This window comes from Piliocolobus tephrosceles, chromosome 3 (assembly GCF_002776525.5).
Source record: "Piliocolobus tephrosceles isolate RC106 chromosome 3, ASM277652v3, whole genome shotgun sequence".
NCBI lineage: Eukaryota > Metazoa > Chordata > Mammalia > Primates > Cercopithecidae > Piliocolobus > Piliocolobus tephrosceles.
Genome location: NC_045436.1, coordinates 41,248,790 through 41,269,394, shown reverse-complemented (window position 1 = coordinate 41,269,394; position 20,605 = coordinate 41,248,790). Strand labels below are relative to the sequence as shown.

General features: G+C 37.4%; 1 pseudogene; it reads right to left on the bottom strand.

Moving 5' to 3' along the window:
- Window positions 1–14,174, bottom strand: part of LOC111551866 — a 138,140-nt pseudogene extending 123,966 nt beyond the window's left edge.
- Window positions 14,175–20,605: the final 6,431 nt, after the last annotated feature.

The window sequence follows — 20,605 nt, the reverse complement described above, 5'->3', positions numbered from 1 at the left end:
TTATGATGTAATTCAATGCCATGACTATAAGACTAATACAAAACACCTGATCAAATTGTTGATCTTTTCTTTCCCCCCAATTCTACTACTGCTAGAGTAGCAATTGTTCGAGATCTGATTGTAACAAATCTCTTTTAAGACTTCTCTGAGAATGCACAATATAATCAGGCTGATAGAAACATCAAAACATTTTTTCCATTGACTTAGTATAATTTGGTTTGTTATAGCTGACACACAGTAGAAGTCACACACAGTCTTATTCATGGATAAAGCAGGCAATCGCCCACAGTCTGACTACATTGGCCCAGGGAATACACAACCTATGCACATGCCAATGAGGGAGCCTGTCCCAGTGCTTTGCACCAGTTGCTTTTTTTAGGGAGATTAATTTGTATCCCAGCCTATTGTGGACGTTGTTATGGCAGACACAGTTGCTAAACAAAAAATCATGGTTACTGTTATGTGATAATTTGATAAGCTTTTTCTTTTTGGATTATAAAGGATCCTCCTATTGATAAAAGATTGGTACTCCACAGAGATTTATGTCAAATTAGAACATTATTAATTTAGAATAATAAATGTAATTTTGGTTCTCTCTCTATGGATGACTTGCTAAGTATGAGACCCTGAACCAGGGGAATTGGATGGATAATCCAATCAACCAGTGGCCTCTCGCTCAAATGATCCAACTCAGCAATGCTTGCCTTCTTCACAGGACAATGCTAGAGACATTCTCTAACTCCTTTTCTACAGACATCCCACAAAATCAAGACATTGAAAGCCAGCTTGAGGCTGGTGAAAACCTTTTAAAAACCATACTTCCCAGCAAGGATGGACTGGGAAGAAATATTTACAAGGAATAGTGTCATCATATGTCATTCTGCTTTTTCTTAAAATATCTAGGTAATGTTGATTATGTTTTGAATTATTCTGAACTTCTTCAATCTCTTACATTGTGTCATTCCTAAGGCCATTATATTTTATTTTAACGTTTTCTTGATGTATTATACATACAATAAAAGGCACATATATTAAGTGTATAGCTCACTTACTATAATGAATTTTCATAAAGTGAACGTACCCTTGGAACCAGCACTGGTCAACAATAGAAAACTACCAGTACCCCAAAGTCTGCCTTGCTCCCTTCCAATCACTAACCACCCACCTAAAGGTTAACACTCTTCTGACTTCTGACAACACAGACTAGTTTTATTGAGGGCTTAATAGTTTGGGTCATCAGAATTTTGTTTATGGACAGGCATGTTGATCTTCACCTTGCTTTTGCCCCATGTCCTACCCTTAGCTAGGATACTGCCCAAGGAAGCTCCACTTAAATGGAACTTCTCCATGAGCGCAAGTGTGCTATGGGCCACCAAGATGCAGGTAGAAGCGTGGAGCATGGGTGGCACTGGGGATATGGAACTCACAGGACAAGGCTGATATAAGGACCTAGAAAAAGTGAGGTCCTTGGTAGAGCCCAAAGAAAAACTTCCGTGTCTTCACTCTTTTGCTTAGGGAAAGCCCTGGGAGCAGAGTTCTCATTTCTTTTTGCAACTTTCCTCTTGAGACCTCTGTGGTTCTTATTGTTAACTTTGCCATTGGTGCTTGTTGGAAAAGATTGAGTGTTGCTTTTATTACAAAATATCTTGGTGAGTATTAAAGACATACATACTGAGATTTATAAGATCATATGACTGTTTTGTTTTAGTTCATTTCCAGGGAATGTCTTTTTCAGCGCTGGACAGGGCCTTTATTTTCAATTCACCAACAGATTATTAGTCACTAACAAGAGGTGTAAAGATCAGTCAAAGCAGAGTATTGCATCCTTAATGAGAGAGTGAAGGGTGATTAGAAATTGATGTTTTCAGGTGTGGATTCCTGTCAACTAGTAAGAAATGCTGAGAAAAGACATCAAGTAACTTACAGGATCACCCACCAGCTCTGACTTGCTAAGGGCTAAAGTAATCCTGGTTATTATTTTTTTCTTCTTTCTTGAAGGAATACCAGTCTAGATGACCCCTTAGTAAACATAGAAATCATCAGAAGTACTGTGACTTACTCAACTTAAGCAAAGACTGACAGCAGCACCATTGCTCTTCATCCCCAGCATAGTTCTTGGAAGATCAAATTTACAGAAGATCCATACTCAAGGAAATTCCTCAGTAGCCCCAAATGCTTTCTTTCCATTTTATTTGAGACTGGGCCTACTCATCTAAATGTAATAATGGTCTCAGGGTCAGAATATATGGCTTGTTAAGGTATCTTAAGGGAGTTATTACATCTTCTGTCTGTTCTACTTTCATGTGGTCCCTGGTGTTCTTTCCAGCAGGGCTAGGGCTTGGATTGGAGCAATGGGATGGAGAACTGTGCGAGGCTGGAGACTCACCACTCTGCTCCTGCATGCATGGGAGAAAATGGCCACCTCTGCCAGCTGGAAGTGGCTTTGGATGGTCCTGTGAAGTTTTGGTAGTCTCTAGGCTGGAAATAAAAGATCGTTAAGATATTAGGTATCAGAGTTTTCTTTTAAATCCATTCTGAGCTCTTGGAATCACACTGGAATTCCCATAAAAAGAATGTTATGAATGAAGTACATCCACATTTACAGCTTATTTTACATCATACTTTCTTTTCTTGAACCTCAGTTCTCTTTGCTTTTCCAATTTTGATTCCTCTATGTATATATATATTTTTTTCTATTTTGGCTCCTACTCAAATTTTTATCTTATGCCCAATAGTTTTCTTTTGATTTCTTATCTGATTCTGTTCATCTGGTATTTATCTTCCACTTTGTGAAGTTTGATCTACCAAGGCTACACTTTACTTGGCAAATCCTGGTTTCTATACCCAATTTACTCCTAAGAGGGACAGCTCAAGCCGTGATTTATCTCTGGGATCGTTCTCTTCTTCCTCCACCCCTCCTTGCATCTTTCTTTTTCCATCTGTGCCAATTTATTAAATTCTAATGAGAAATACAAATGTCAAGTTTACTGCAGGGCTTATTTTGTTAGACTTTTTTTCCTCCAGAGAAAAGAAAATTTGCTTAGTGAACACAGACTCAGCCACAGAGTAGTCAATTATTCTTGGATTGTTTGATGGCAGGAAACTAAATAATCCATGCATCTCTGAAGCAGGAAAGTGCTTTCCACCTGGACGATATGCTGGTGTGTGGGAATCTCTCTGCCATCTTGGGTGGTACTGGTGTTACATGTGTTCTGTGCAGCTTGGGGAACCTCCTTTTCCAGACATAGTGCAGGCAGTTTGTATGGCTAAAACTTTGGCTTTTCTCAAAGTTTTGCTTTTTCTCAAACTTTGGTTTTTCTCAAACCTTCTCAAAATCTTTTTTTCTCTACTTTCCTTTTCTCTTTCTTGAATGATGCGTCTTTGTGCTTCTCTCTTTTTCCCTCATCTTCCTGTCTCTTGCTGTTCCCCTGGACTCTCTCTTACTGCACTCCAGATGCCTTGCTGTGTACTCCTGATGTTACATCTTCACCTCTGTCCTCTGCTGCTATTTTTCTCTAGTGGAGGGACTCTTCATTTGCCACCAGAAACCAAATCATTGGTGAATATAGACAGATATGCTGCAGGTTCTATATTTCTTTAGCATGTCCTGCAAATAGGACCAAGGTACATCAAAGTATTTTGGATAGCCTCAGCTAATTGCCAGCCATGGTAATGACCCATAAAAAATACCACATTGAAGCTCTTAATGCATTATTATTTATAGTTTGGGCTATATAATAACATTTACCTTAAAAATACTTAACTGTTTATCTCACCAGATATGGAGTGGAATGAGGGAGGAAGGGGCATCTTATGATCTGTATTTAATTTATCTCCCTCGAATTTGCTCTCATCAGCATTTTCCTGTTTTTCTTAGTAAACGAATAAGTAAGTAAACGGAGAGATCTCAAACATGATAGGAAAATGACTCAAGAAGAATTAAAGATGGATAATCATATCACTCTTTTGATTTCAGATGTCCAAGTTCCATGTTTGTTAATTAAAATGAAGGTTATATAAATGAAGAGAAACTAGAATGAAAAATTGGCTCACTAGAGTATTTTTTAAAGAAAACCTTGGTTTGTATTTTTGACAATGTGCATTAACTCCAATTAGCTGTTTACACCATCTTGCGAAGTAAAACTCCTACCACAACTGTTTTAATGAACAACATAGAGTCATTTGTAAGCAGTCGTTTTTCCCCCAAGGATGTTGTGGAAGTGTGCGTTGGTTGGTTGATCATTTCTTTTGCAATCTACCTTGCTGATTTACTTGAATTCTTGATGCTCAAAGCATGTTTTAGACCAGTAGCAGAAGTATCTCAATTAAAGTTGGCAGAAATGCTGAATCTTGGGGCCCACTACAGAGCTACTGAATCAGAATCTGAATTTGAATGAGATCCTCTGGTGATTCCTATGAACATTAAAGTTTGGGAACCATTGACCTAGAAGATCTTTTCCTCCAGATTACCACAAAGATAAACTTCAGTGTATGTCTCATGAATCTTTCTGAAATTCTGAATTAGTGGAGTCAAAATTAATCAAATTGTATTAAAATTTTTCCCATTTACATATGACATTTTACTGATTTTATTTCACTCAAATTTTTACCTACTATCTTTTTTTCATAGACTTGAGTTATCCCTTTTAGAGGAAAACATCTATTAAAAGTTGAAGTCATACCCAAATCCTCTGTCATTCTATGTAGAAAGGCTGAGCTTTATCCATAAGATTTTACTTGAGAGAGGTTTTTGACATCTTGGCATTTCCTTTTCTCCAGAGTATTATATTCTTTCTTTTAATTGGGTAATTTCCTCTAGCCCTCAGTAGACACTTACGTATCATGTTTTTATTTCCTAAATTAAGAACTTCCAACAGACGTACAGAAGTATCCAGATATATGTTCAGTTGACAATATTTGGAACCTCTGTGATGAGGTAGAAATTTCTTACACATTGTGCAAAACACATTCAAAGACGAGTTTCAGCTTTTGAGTCAAATAGGTGTGAATTAATAGAGTAGGAGGACAAAATCCTGTTACTTTTCATGGTATATAGCTTACATTTCTTATATTCACTTTGTCTTTTATCTTTGTGCTCTAAATAATAGCTTTAAGTAGTTTAAACATGTATAAGCCCACAACTATAAGGCAAAATAAAAACAGCACAAGTCATATTTATCTGATATGACTTTAAGAGGATGATTTATTCATCAGTCTGTGAATCTGTATTATTTATTTATTTATTTATTTATTTATTTATTTATTTATTTTTGAGACAGGGCCTCTGTGGCCCAGGCTGGAGTACGGTAGTGTGAACATGGCTTACTACAGCCTCAATCTTCTGGGTTCAAGCAATCTTTCTGCCTCAGCCTCCCATGTAGCTAGGACTACAGGCATATACCAACATGTCTGGCTATTTTTTTGATTATTTGTTGAGATAGGGTGTCACTTTGTTGCCCAGGATGGTCTCTAACTGCTGGCCTCAAGTGATCCTCCTGCCTCGGCCTCTCAAAGTGCTGGATTATAGGCATGAGCCACTGTGCCTGGCCTGTGTCATATATTCTCTTTAAATTTACATAATATTGAAGCTATCTGATGGCATCCTAAATCTTACATATTTATAAATACTGAAGTTCAGGATTGACACTTTATAAAAAGAAACCTTTTTGGAAATTAATTTATTTGCAGATGAATCGTCAGTTGTCATAAAACTAGCATGTAAGCTCTCTGATAGCAGACACTTTGTTTTTGTTTTTTTGTTTTTTGTTTTTTTTGAGATGGAGTCTCGTTCTGTCACTCAGCCTGGAGTGCCGTAGCACAATCTCGGCTCACTGCAACCTCCACCTCAGGGATCCTCCCACCTCAGCCTCCCTAGTAGCTGGGATTATAGGCGTGTGCCACCATTCCTGGCTAAGTTTTGTATTTTTGGTAGAGATGGGATTTCACCATGTTGGTCAGGCTGGTCTTGAACTCCTAACCTCAGGTGATCCACCTGCCTCGGCCTCCCATAGTGCTGGGATTACAGGTGTTAGCCACCAGGCTCGGCTGGCAGACACTTTTTATCTGTTTTGCTCACTGTTGTCTCTTCCAGCACCCAGGTCAGTACCCTGCACATGGTAAGGATAAATATTTGTTGACTGAATGAATAGATGAATGAGCTTAAAAATGTAAAATCTCTTCAGAATTAAACAGTTGGAATTTATTCTTTATCAGTAGGATTTTGCTAAAAGTGTCTCTGAGTAATAGATTCTCTTTGGAAACAAGGTCTATTTAAAATCTTATCTAAACAACTAAATAATAGAAGGCAAGAATAATTGAAATTCTTGAAAGTACTGTGCAGAAATGACCTCAACAATATGCCTAGTTTACCTGTGGCTCATTTATTACATGGCTTTGACCCGTGATGGTATCATAGTGAAGTGCTCTTTTATTAAAGAGATCTCCTCTTCTCTTTGATTGGGCCCCATCACATTGACTCCCGGTAACAAAGCTGTCACTCAGAGGAAATTTCTTTCTGCCCCTCATCTGTCCTGGCCCTGAGAAGAAGCCTGTTTCCCCTCTTAATCTTAACTCTGGTGCCCTTCTCTCTACATTGTTGGCTGGTGCCATGCCTGTTGCAAAATTTATCTGATAGGCTCATAATCCTCAACTTCTTCCCTCCCTTTTTCCTATGGGAGCACATAGTCTGTATTGACTGTCGGGTGTGTAGACAGGCAGAATGCTATTTTCCCCTTGGGCGAAGCGTGAGGTCAGGCTCCTTCCTGTTTTCTACGATTTCCTCTGTGTGTTTCCACCAAAACATGGCCTTCTCATACCTCTGCTGAGTTCTATAGCCTTTAAAAATTATTACAAATTATTTTAGAAATCTACTTTATAATCTTAAAAGCAAACTGTAACTCTTTTTTTTTCAACTTTACTACTAAGTCACAGTTTTCTGAGCATATGATGAGCAACTGCACAATTTTTATGGACTGACCTAAGAACCTTACCACCATGTCTAACTTAACTCCCACAGACAAATACATTGGATTCAATTAGCATGGTTTGCTAATGAGCTTCCATAAGTTCATAAGGTAAGAACTGCAATATATAGAAAAGCATGCTTATAATCCCAAATCGTGGAAGTTATGGAGAGGATTTGAGTGAAATATAATTATTCCTTAAGCTATTTTAAAAGTAATCACTCATCTGAACTTTAGTAAAGTCAAACTATATGGAGCCTTTAATGTAAGTGCTGCATTCACAGAGTGGATATGTGGAATAAATATAGTAGGGTGGCAAACAGTTGTGGACTTTGTACTCTGTAGTCGGAATCCCAATTCAGCTGCTTATAAGTTATTACACTCCATCATCAACACAGACTATGTTGTCCCATAGGAAAAAGGGAGGGAAGAAGTTGGGGATCATGAGCCAATCAGATAAATTTAGCGATAGGCATGGCGCCAGCCAACGATATAGAGATAAGGGCACCAGAGTTAAGATTAAGAGGGGAAATAGGCTTCTTCTTAGGGCTAGGAAGGTGACAGATGGGAGACAGAAAGATATCAACAGGTTATTCTACCTCTTGGTGTCTCAGTTTTCTCATCTGCAATAAGAGACATAATAATATAATCTATTTTATAGAATTGTTGTAAGAATTAATTAAAATAGTTTATGTAAAATGTAAGCATAGATTACACGATATTCATGCATTAAGCCCTGAATATCAGTTTGGATAGTCCTATACATATCAATGCTTTGTAAGTTTATTTAAAAATTCAACCACCTTGGAATTAATCTAAAAATCAACATCATATTAAGGCATGTTGAGAGAGCATTTTATATCATGTGTCTGTGAAACTGTGGTATGAGAGTGAGTTGTTTAGCTAGAGAGGGAGCTTATCCTCCCCTAGCATCCATCTCATTGCAATTTGTCCTTTTACCTTTGATGCCTGGTATAACTGAGAGCCCTGGAAAGGAAGCCAGGTGCTTCTGTAGGTGATAGTATTTCCAAAGATGCCATGGAAACATTCCTTATAAGTGCTAAAGGTCTCCTGGTTATATTCATTACTCCTAAAAAATAAGCTACTAGTATCATTCTTATTTTGTAAGTAAATAAAATTTATGTTAAATAGTCCATAACTTGTGGCTATGCTACATCAGTCATCAGTGGTGGATCAAACATAATGACTCAAGTATTTCTGGTTGTGGTTACAGAGACAGATTCCAATGAGGAGTGCTAAGAGATTCAAGGTATAGAAGTAGTTGTGGGGCCAGATGCGGTGGCTCATGCCTGTAATCCCAGCACTTTGGGAGGCCAAGGCAGGCAGATCACGAGGTCAAGAGATTGAGACCATCCTGGCTAACATGGTGAAGCCCCATCTCTACTAAAAATAAAAAAATTAGCTGGGCACGGTGGCGCATGCCTATAATCCCAGTTACTCAGGAGGCTGAGGCAGAAGAATCACTTGAACCCGGGAGGCGGAGGTTGCAGTGAGCTGAGATGGTGCCATTGCACTCAAGCCTGGTGACAGGGCAAGACTCCACCTCAAAAAAAAAAAAAAAAAAAAAAAAAAAAAAAGTGGTTGCAACATAATTTGGGCCAACATTGCTGTTAGAGCCAGGCCTTGAATAATAGGGTACAATCAAAGGAAGGAATCCCACCAGTTATTTTAACAGTGAGAATTTAACATAATGAATTTTTAGTTAATCAGTGAAGAATTGAAAAGGAAAAAGAGAACACAAAAAAATCTCCAAGTTAACAACTGTAGAAGGTAGCTGTCACTCCCAGGGCTGGGAGGGGCTGACAGCACAAAGTGGTTGGAGTCTTTAAAACTTAAAAGCTTGGAGAGGGCCTCCAAGAGGGCTGGATTTCAGACCTCTGAGAAAGAGTGGGGTTGCTGCTTTGCTGCTGTGGTGTTTGATAGTCAGAGGAGAGGCCCTGTGGGCCTAAGATCCGTATTTCTAAAGAGGGGACACTGGCTACTGCTGGCGTCTCTGAGACAACATGATGTAGTTGAAAAATCTGCAACCTGGATTCAACAGCTGGTACTGGAATTAACTGGCATGACCAGGGTGAAGAACAGGCATTGCTGGTCAGTACTGCCAGGAACAGGAAGCCCACAGGAGTGAACAGAAAGAAGCAATCTCCTTCTAACAGCCCTATTAAAAGAGTCTAACAGAGCCAGCCAGCAAAGCTGAAATGTGATTTGCGGTGTCCCAGTTTCAGCATCACAAAGCAGAGTATAGAATGGGTTTGAAGTTGAGAGACCATAGGATAAGACCTTGCACACATGGGGTCTATATGGTGGTGTTTGAGGGTAGAGGGATGATGCAGGATCAGTAGTATCATGAGATCTGGGGGTTCTTCCTATGGAAATGAGGCACTACCAGGTAATATAGCCAGGGTGACCACCTCTTGGGGAAACATGAACCATAAGCGGTGCCAGGATTCAGAGGCAGTCTTGGAGTCACGTCCCTGGAACTTAATGTTCTGGCTGGCAGCTTTATGGGATGCCAGATCCTGTTAAGCGTTGTGCTGAAGCTGTTGTAAATTTTGCTATCTCTGTCAAAATGACTCAGAAGCTGAGGAGGGTCTGAGTTGTGGGGCTCACCAGCGACGGCTATGAGCCAAGGTGCGAATGGAGTCTGAGAACCCGCATTGGTGCTTACAGTGTTCCACCATTATAATATTAGCTTTTCATGTAAACCAAGAGGCAGACAGAGGATATTTGTTTTAGTTTCAAGCAGCTGAAGGGAGAGGGAGAGAAGGGGGGGTGGATTTTTTAGTACTGTGTATCTTGCATGGAGAGGGTAAGTAGCCCTCAGGACACTGCATAGTTTCATTACGGAAAATTAACACTCATTCAAGTCTCCTAAGACCCTTCAACCAGCAAATCCATGATGAGGGATGTGGCCCCAGAGCAAGCTAGTGCCTGAGTTTCCTTGGGCTGGCATCTGCAGAACTCTGCAATCTGACCCTTACTCATTCCTCCAGTGCTGCCTGCCACCGTCACTGCAACATTTCAATCACATTGGAGACAGTACTGGTGCTGGGCCCTCCCTAGGCCAATTAAATGAGATTATCTTGAGATGGGGCAGGAGTGTTAGTGTTTTATAAAAGCTCCCCGTGATATTTTAATGCTAGCTACAGTTGTGAACCATGAGAATATAAGAATCCTATGTCCCAACTAATCTGGTCTGTTTTTCAATTCAGATCAATTCCATTCAAAATTTTAGATACTTACTGAGTACTTTGTATTATGCTAGTTTCTGCATATATAATAAATGAAACAAGATAAGTATCTCATGATTCAGTGTGAGAGACCAACACATACACATATATGATTTAATCTGGTAAGTATTATATTTTGGATAATTAGTTATTGAGAAAGAGGGTGAATAATTTCACTTGGGTGTATCTGAAGAGAGAAGATGGGAAAACCTTCACAGAGCAAATGAGAACATGCATTGAGTATATATTAGTCTAGATTGAGTTGACTCTTAGTGGATGAATAGGATTTAACAAAGAGGCTAAAGCATGAGAGAGCCTCATTGGTTCAGTCATGATGAATAATTTATCTGACTAGAAAATTTGTTGAATTGGGTGAAAGGCTAGAGATAAGACAGTAAAAGAAAGTGGGAACCACATTAGAAAGGATTTTGAACTCAACATTAATTGAAAATCCATGAGAATCTAAGCACAGGCTATGTTCTGAAGGTATAAAAATGAATAAAAGTCAAGATACTTTCAGTTATGTGGATGAGTCAGATATGAGGTGGTGTAGGGAGGATTGCAGGCAGAAAAAATTGCATGAGCAAAAACACAGAGGCTTGAAAATGCCTGGTGATTTCAATAAACCATGATAAACCAGCACTGTTGGATCTGTGATAGGGTTGGATAGAGATTAAGGTGTAAAAGGCAGGCTGAGATTAGATTGGAAGAGCATTGTGTACCCTATTTAGAAGTTTCACTTTTATATTATGATTTTAAAAATGGCTATGTAGATTTTAAAGTGAAGATTAATATTATTCATATCTGATTTATAATTGATAACTTTAATGGTATTACATGAATTGTGATTCAGTGGAAAAGTGTGAAGAGATTGGAAACCAAAAGATCAGATAAGGATTATTAAAGAGGTCCAGATAATAGGTTTTCTGATCTAAGGCAGCTAAGTTGGTTTTGTCATTAATGGGGTTCTGTGTTTCATGGGGATTGGGAAGACAGGGAAGGATAATTTTCTCCTTTGCTGTTTTTTGGTGAGAAGAGGGAGGACCCTTGAGTTTGAAGTATCTGGGTTATCCAGGTGGAGCAGTGAAGTGGACAGTTAAAAATATGCGTCTAGATCACAGAAGATTAGTTGAAATTAGAAAACTTTATCTGGTGTCAGCAACTTGTACAGAGTAGATCAAGCCAAGTAAATGGCTAGATGTGAACTGACTCAGAGAAATCAACATTTGGAGATGAACAAAAGAAAGGAGCTGAAGGAAATGAAGAAAAACAGGAGGAAGCCAGGAGGGATCAGTATTTCAGAGGTCCAGACTCTCTCTAGACTCTAAAGAAGGTAATTTCGAGGGAGTACATTGGTTAGCAGTGTCAAGCTCTGCAAAGAAATCACAAAAGGTAAAAAAAAAAACCTGAGAAGAAAAACTTCTGGACTAAGTTCCATGAGGGGAGGAGGCATATATGTTTGACACATATTAGCTGTTCAGTAAATATTTATGGCATGAATGTATTTACCTTGATTTTGGATTTGTCTTGAGGGACATATACTGCTTCTGTTCTCTAGTTTACTCTTGGTTGTATATAGGTTTACTTATTATTCAAAATGTAACCCGTATCAGATATGGATTTTTTTTCTGTTTTCAAACAATAGAGACAAAATTTATCTAAAAGGAGTATGATCATGTTTTTCTAATTAGAAGATGAACATCATTCTGCATGAAAAGATTTTTTTCCCTGATTGTTTTCCAATAAATGATATGTTAGGCATTAAACAATGGAAGATGAAATAGCACATACTTAATCTCCTATGTCATCCAAAATATGTTCCTTTTGACCTTTATAAGTTAAATTCAAAAAGTTAATTCAATTTTCTCACTAAAGGCTATTAAGGTTCTGAGGCAAGGATTCAGATTGGATTCAGAAATACTTTAATGAGTTGGAAGTGGGTCAAGAAACATTTACTACTCATTTTAAAAAATGCTCCTGATTTATCATGACTTTCTCCCTAACATTTTCATAGTTTGTCTTCTCTCAAAATTAAATCCTGTTAGCTAAACAACTGCTGTCTTAATTTGAAAGTAGACAAATCTCTCTGAAAGGGCATAAAGAAATAATTTATAGATCATTTTTTAAAAGGTTACTTGAAAGGCATTTGACTTAAGTTTTTTCATCAAAACATCTTCAAAACTGCTACAAAGCTAAACGTGATTTTAAAACCTCCACTAATTTGTGTTCTTCCAATTTTCAATTTGATATTCATATGCAATTGGGTGATACTTAGCTTTATAATCTCTTTGATGGAGAGGTTTAGGAAGGTAATTAGTGAACTATGTGGAATTGAAGTTGATTAGTATAAACCAATTCAGAGAAAATTCTGTTTTGGAACAGTAGAGATACATATACAGTACTAATTATAGATTAGTAGAGAATGCAGATGGTGTTGTTTTATCAGTTGTTTTCAGCTACTGTCTTAGGTTAGTTTCCCCAAAAGCAGGCTCAGAGAGGATTTGTGGCCAAGTGATTTATTAAGGAGCTACTTCCAGGAAAAGCTGGCAAGGGAGAGGGGGCAGGCCTAGCAAAGGTGGGATTTCAGATGACATCTTTCTGGGCCTTAGCCTGATCCCAAAGGCAAGGGCTGGGGTTTTAGTCACATCTCTGAATGTCTTGGCCCTAGCCAAAGAAACTGAGATGTCCACAGTCCAGCAGCAGCTAGTCTTTTGCTAAGGGCTATAGTGAGGGTAGGGGGAGGAGGAGCGGGCAAGGAGAATATATTACCAGGAACTTCCTTTTACCGTATTTGGGCAAAGCCCTGCTTCCAGTTGCCTGAGGGCAGGTTTCTAAGGGCAGTGTAGTGGGGGACAGTATTGGCCATTAAAAGCAAAGAGATTAATGTGAGGGGCGAGGGGTGGAGGTGGGTTGGCACAGAAATAGTAAAAGGGATCCAAAGTGGTCTGAGTGGATCACCAACAATATGCTACAGGTCCCTTGTGTAATTGAATTCTAACTTCTTTGAAAATACTGCAATTTCCAAATTTCTCTAATGTCAGTTCCAGTTCGGATCCAAAAGTCCACACAGACAATGTTCTATCCAACTACTTACAGTACATTTGTTGCTTAGTTGGGAAGTTAAAAATGTCTTATCTCTATAGACAAAACCAGGTAGAAATGCATTTAGTGACATACTAGATGGCTAGAAGGAAATGTTCTTTATTGCTCCATTCTTATTTAGAGAGGCTCCCTTCCTGTTGTAGCACAAACTATTCCAGGTGACGTGTTTCTCCAGTAGAAATAGGTATGTGATTCACCAAAATAACTTCCATATCACATTTGACAAGTGACTATTTTTCTCATTCAAAAGAAGTTTTCCAGATGCACACGAAGTTTTGTTTTTGTTATGGGTGGCCACTTTTCTTATCTTTGCCTTGCTAAGGTATGTGTTGGTACAAAAATAAAGAAGCTATATAAATGCATATGATAATGTTTTAGCTCAAAAATACGTCATAGAAATCTCTAGATAATTAGTTTCTCTTTATCAAGAAAACGAGAAGTGAGTTGGTACCAAAGCTCCTTTATCTATTGGAGTAACTGCTGGGAAGATTAAGAGAAGTAGTTTAAATATGTTGGCTTTGCTTTTGTGGCAAGATTTAAATTCTGAGCTCCACTGTCCTCTGAAAAAACTCAAATTTTGGTGGAAGAAAATATCATGCCAGAGATCTTAAGGTAATAGCTAGTGTTTGCTACACCACTGAAGGCACTTGTAGCTTCAAACATTTCACTATTGCATTGCCAAGCCATGGTCAACCGGCAACCTGAGTTAGAGCATGACAGTCATTTCCATCCTAGAGACGTATGGTCATCTTCTTCTCTTGCCTTTAGTTGCACAAAAACCCCCTAAAATCAGCCCTGATTTACCTTTCAAAGCAGTTTGATCATTGCCGTGGGGTCTGGTGTTCTTCCCTTCTCCCATCTTCACTCCTCGCTACCTTGCTCACTGCGAGTGGAAGGGAAGAGAAGGAGATAAAATAGATTTACTTCTCCCAGAAACCTGACCTTGTCTTAGCTACCAAGAGATTTTTTTTCTAGTTTGTTTTATGAGAGTAGTTCAATAACTTGAAGTGAGGTGACCATCACTGTCTCCCATCTTTTGTCTCACTTTTTGTTTCTTTTGACCCAAGCATCTCATTTCTCACTTTCTTAAGTGATTTTTATGGGAGATACTGTAGATAGCACAATATCTACTTCTGTGGCCAAACTGCAGTTTGACATCAGGTAAGTCATTGTCTCTCTTGAGTCTGTTTCTATTACTGTAAAGCAAGGAGGTTAGCCCTTGCTATCTTGCTGACTCATAAGAATTTAAGGAGGATAAAGTGTGCACAGAATGTTCTAGACATCTAGGTCAAAAGGTGCTGCATACCAACGGTTATCTACCTATCTCATGGGGATGTTAGGAACTGAGATAATATGTGAAATATTTTGAGTTCCAGAAACACAAACAGCAAATGCATTTGTGCTATAATGATTTATGTTCTAGGTAGCTACAGCAGGATTTTACTACTTAATATATTTATTCACTTCATTACTTTCTATAGCAGACTGCATATGGGACATAATTCAGTAGTGGAAAAAAGAGAAAGTGTTTAAACAATTTTTTCTTTGGAAATGTACAGTCATCCAGTAAATGTTGCACCCTTATCTACATACGACCAGTATGCTACTGAGATTTATATTTTCCTTCCCATGAGGAAAGAGGTGGGAGAGGTGGTAGTGAAGGAAGAGAGCAAAGAAAGAAGTCAGAGAGGTTCACATTCAGGTAATTCCAGATCTTCTAACATTCAGCAATGCTGAATGTGCCTTCAGGCATTAGGATATTGAAATATCCCTTTTGGAGTGACTGATCCAATGGATTTGAAATTCTCTGTTTGCTACAAAATAAAAAGCCGTAAAAATTATACTTTCATGAAAATCTGTTTTAAGAAACATGGGCCATTCAGATCAACCCCCTCCACAGCCCAGTCACATTCCAAAGCACCATGAAAAATGACTGTTTATTGAATGTTTCAAGTTTATTGTAATTAGCATATTACATTTAGACAGGCTAACAACAACAAAGACTAATTTAATCAACAAAAACATTTTGGGGAGAGGCTGGGCAACCTACACAATCCAAGAAAGAGCTGAGCTAGCAGACTTTGAGAAAGACAGGAACATCTGCTTCACCCATCTGATGAGCAGGAGTTCGGGGCTTTCTCTTTTGGTTGGGTCCATCACCCATATCAGTCTCTGTGTTCTGCTCAAGATTCAATTCCTTGGGAGAGAGCGTAATTAAATTAGCTTGGATTAGGTACCCATCTTGGTGGTTGTGGTGGTGGCTATGCAGGGGTTCCTGGGATCAGCATTCCGCCAGAAACATATGGAGCTAGGGAGGACTAAGTCCCAAAGGAAAGGAGGTTGGGCAGACAAAACCCAAGACATCCACTGCCCCAAATCTATGCTATCATTAAGTTGATTTAAAATTTTATGGCATATGAGACTCCTTGACAACTTTTAAGCTATGGTTATATCTCCATTGCTTAAAGGTATGTAAAGGAGGCAGTGGGGTAAAATGGTCTGTATATTTGGCTTTTGTCTTGGTATGGCCACTAATTGGCTAAATGACCTGAGCAGGGAGCTTAATCTCTCAGGGTCTGTTTCTAGAATTGAAAAATGAGAGGATTTATAGATCTTTTTCTATACCATTTTTGTTTATTGTTTTAGTATTTGATCTGAGTTACAGAATTGGGTTAACTATGCACCTCCCTGTGTAGTACTCCATAACATGCTTCTAAACAAGGTCCTTTTGTTGTTTTATTTCATTTTCTATTTTATTCCAATCTCCATTCCCATTCTTTTAATCCCATAGATTACCAATATAATATTTAGATACATGTTTTTGTATATGTAAAATATATTGTATGATTTTATGTGTATGTACATATACATATATACATATACATACTTACATATATAAATGTGTGTATATACATATATACACGCTTAACTGTTTGCAACTGGTATTGTGCTACTGATTTCATTCTGTTTTTTAAAAACTGTTTTCATGAAACATTACGTTTTGTACATGTGGGATCCCATCATATGCACCAATTATCATTGTATTTATTGATTCTTCTTGTGACAAATACATAAAGCAGCAATAGTGAACTGTCTGCTTGTACATATTTCTTATAGGAGTTTTAAGAGTTTCTCTGGGAATTATTTTCAGAGTGAGATTAATATCTAAAAATTCACCATTTCATTAAGTATAGTAAGATTGTTTCCAGAAAAACCTTATGACTGTCACTCACATTAGTTTTGCATAAAAGCTCTTATTTCTCTATATTCTCTTCAAAACTTGGTATTATTCAACTTTCTCTCTATATACATATGCACATATATAGTTGTATCTGGATATGTCCCTATATATGTGTATATCCATATGTCCATATATATATCCTACATACCTATGTATGTGTATGTCCATATATACATGTTTTCTATATTTATATGTACATATTTTGCCACATGATCACCAAGATATTCCCCTATGTTTTCTTCATGTTTCAACTTTCGTACTCAAGTCTTTAACCCATTTGAAATACACCTTTGTTTTTCACTTTATTTTTCCATGTAAACTAATTTCTTTAAGACCATCTACTAAATAAGCCATCTTTCATCTTCTCTCTTTTTTTGCGTGTCAACCTTATAATGTAGCAAGTCACATATCACAAAAATATTGGCCTATTTTGAGCTCTCTATTCTGTTTCATTGATCTGTCTTTGTATCAATACTGCGTTGTTTTAAATTACTGTAGCTTTGTAGCATGCCTTCATAGCTGAGTTTAAGTCCTCAGCTGTTTTTCTTTTTGTAAAATTGACCTAATAGCGAACTGGCTATTCATATGGAAAGAAATAAAAATATGTTCTATTAAAAATTCTAGATGAATAAAGGCTTAGAAATAATCAAAATCTTTGCTGAAAATATATGAGAAAACATACACAGTAGTTGAATTTCTGAGATCTTCCTAGCAACACAGGAAATCCAAAATCTGTAATACGAGATAAAAATATTTGACTATTTAAAAATTAAAAATTTTGTATGGAAAAAAATCCCATAAAAATCAATGGGCACTAATGGAACAAGAAAAGTACATTTTCCACTCAGATAACAAAGCATTAATTTCTACATTATCGCATGATGAACAACTCAATTAAAATGAATATAGATGTGAATCCAGAAAACAGCCAATAAATGTGAAAAGATGCACAAATTCCAAAAAAGACAGAAAAAATAACATTATAATAACAATGAGCTCATTGGACAAGTATGTAGAGGAAAGGGTAGTATGATACACATTACTGGTGGGAAAGTCAAGATTTATAGTATTTTGGGAAGGAAATCTGGCAATATCTATAGAAATTAAAAATACATATTCTCTTCTACTCAACACTTCTATTCTTGGAAATCTCTCTTATAGAAATAAAAGTACAAATCATGTTCATAAAATTAAAGAAAAAAATGTGTATGAATTTATAACATACAAGGACTTTTATTGCACCATTGTTTATAATCACCAAAAACTGAAAGTAAAGAATATGCCTAATGACATGAATATAACGGACTTATGGTTCGAATGCTATGTAGTGTTTGATAGCCATGAGAATGATTCAGAATAGTATGCATCTATGTATGTGTAGGATACACGATTATAGAGAAATAGAATGTTAGCATGGCTACATGGAACTGGGGAAGACAGTGGAGAAAAGGTGTCCATAATAAAGAGAGAATGTACGGTATGATCATACCTATGTAACATTATGTATTGGCCTGTAGACCCAAGTCCTAGGATTGCTCTGAGCCCAATCAGGCTTAAGGCTGCAGTGCGCCATGCAGCCTAGCCTGGGTATTATAGAGAACTATGAAATTCTGACTTCTTTATGTCTGTATATTGTTCTAATTTCCTACAAAGACCATGTTTTTCTTTTACATAATCAGGAGAAGGTAATGAATATATATTTATTGTAGAAATAAATACAAAAATCAATTGTAAAAGGAAAAAACAAAACTTGAAAACTGTTTACAAATCTTTATTCTTCCATCAAAATACTAGAAAAAGTTTGCCAAATTTACAAAAAAAAAATCTTACTGGAATCTTTATTAGCAATGTGTTAAATGCAAGCAACATTGTGTTCAGTTTTGGTATCTTTACAGTATTACATTATACTATATATTTATTTAGTTCTTCTCACTTTATGTCCTTAAAACAGTTTAAGCTTTTGCTCCTTAAAGATCTTTTTCATCCTTTATTAGGTACTTTATTGTTTTTATTGTGTTTATACTAGATGCTTTATTGTCTTTATTGCTATTAAAAATGGTTATCTTATTTTCTATGTTATTTTCTAGTTTATTTTGAAGTATAGAAGAACCTTTTTCACTTTTATAAGTTTATCTTTATTTTGTAATTGTACTGAATTATTTACTAGCTCGTGGTATTTTTATTTTCTGAAGTGTTTACTTTTCAGTTTTTAAAATAAAATATTTTTGTAGTAGTAAAATATCTACAACAAAATTTGTCATCTTAACCATTTTTAAGTATATAATTCAGGAGTATTAAGAATATTCATATTGCTGTGTTCCATCACCACCCTCCATCTCCAGAACTCCTTTCATCTTGCAAAACTGAAACTGCATCCATGAAACAATAATACTCCATCCCCCTTTCCCTACATTTCTGGCAACCACCATTCTGCTTTCTGCCTTTATGAATATGACTCCTCTAGGTACTTATGTAAGTGGAATCATATAGTATTTGTCTTTCTGTCACTGGCCTATTTAGCTTAGCATAATGTCTTCAAGGTTCATCCATGTTGTAACATGTGTCAGAATTTCTTTTTTTAAGCCTGAATAATATTCTGTTCTATGTTTATACCAGTCTTTTTGTCTATTCATTTGTTGGTAAATACATGATTTGTTTCCATATTTTGATTATTGTGAATGATGCTACTATACGCATGGGTTTACAAATATCAGTTCAAGACCCTGCTTTCAATTTTTTTGATGTATACCCAGAATTGGAATTGCTGGATGATAAGATAATTCTATTTTAATCTTTTGAGCAACTGCCATGCTGTTTTCCACAGTGGTTGCATCATATTACATTACCAACAGTACATAAGGGTTCTAATATCTCTACATCCTTGCAGTACTAGTTTTCTGTTTATTTCACAGTAGGCATCCTAGTGGGTGTGAGGTGGTATCTCATTGTAGTTTTGATTTGCATTTCTCTAATGATTAGTGATGTTGAGCATCTCTTTGTGTGTTTATTGGCAATTTGTATATTTTCTTTGGAGAAATGTCTATTCAAGTCCTTTTCCTGTTTTTGAATCAGGTTGCTTTTGTGTTGTTGGATTTTAGGAGTTCTTTCTATATTCTGGAGGTTAATATTTTGTCAGATGTATAATATGCATATATTTTCTCCCATTCTGTGGGTTGCCTTTTTCTCTGTTGATAGTGTCTTTTGATGCAAAAAGAGTTTAATTTTTTCTCTTTTGAGATGGGATATTGCTCTGTCACCCAGACTGAAGTGCAGTGGCTCGATCTCGGCTCACTGCAACCTCTGCCTCCTGGGTTCAAGCAATTCTCCTGCCTCAGCCTCTCCAGTAGCTGGATTATAGGTTCCCGGCTATAGCCCAGCTAATTTTTGCATTTTTTTTTTTTTTTTGAGGTGGAGTCTCGCTCTGTCGCCCAGGCTGGAGTGCAGTGGCTGGATCTCAGCTCACTGCAAGCTCCGCCTCCTGGGTTCACGCCATTCTCCTGCCTCAGCCTCCCAAGTAGCTGGGACTACAGGCGCCTGCCACCTCGCCCAGCTAGTTTTTTGTATTTTTTAGTAGAGACGGGGTTTCACCATGTTAGCCAGGATGGTCTCGATCTCCTGACCTCGTGATCCGCCCGTCTCGGCCTCCCAGAGAATTTTTGCATTTTTAGTAGAGACAGGGTTTCACTATGTTGGCCAGGCTGGTCTCAAACTCCTGACCTAAAGTAATCCACCTGCCTCTGCCTCCCAAAGTGTTGGAATTACAGGTGTTTGCCACCACGCCCGGCGGGGTTTAAATTTTTATGAAGTCTAATTTGTATATTTTTCTTCAGTTGCCTGTGCCTTGTGTGTCTATACTTTACTCAGATTTCCTCAGTGTTCTCCTCATATCCTTTTTTCAATCAAGGAATTCATCCAAGTATAGTTACCGTGTCTCTTTAGGTTCCTCTTAGTTGTGACAGTTTCTTAGACCTTACTTGTTTTCAAATACCTTGATAGTTTTGATGACTACTAGTCATGCATTTTGCAGAATGTCTCTCAGTTAAGATTCG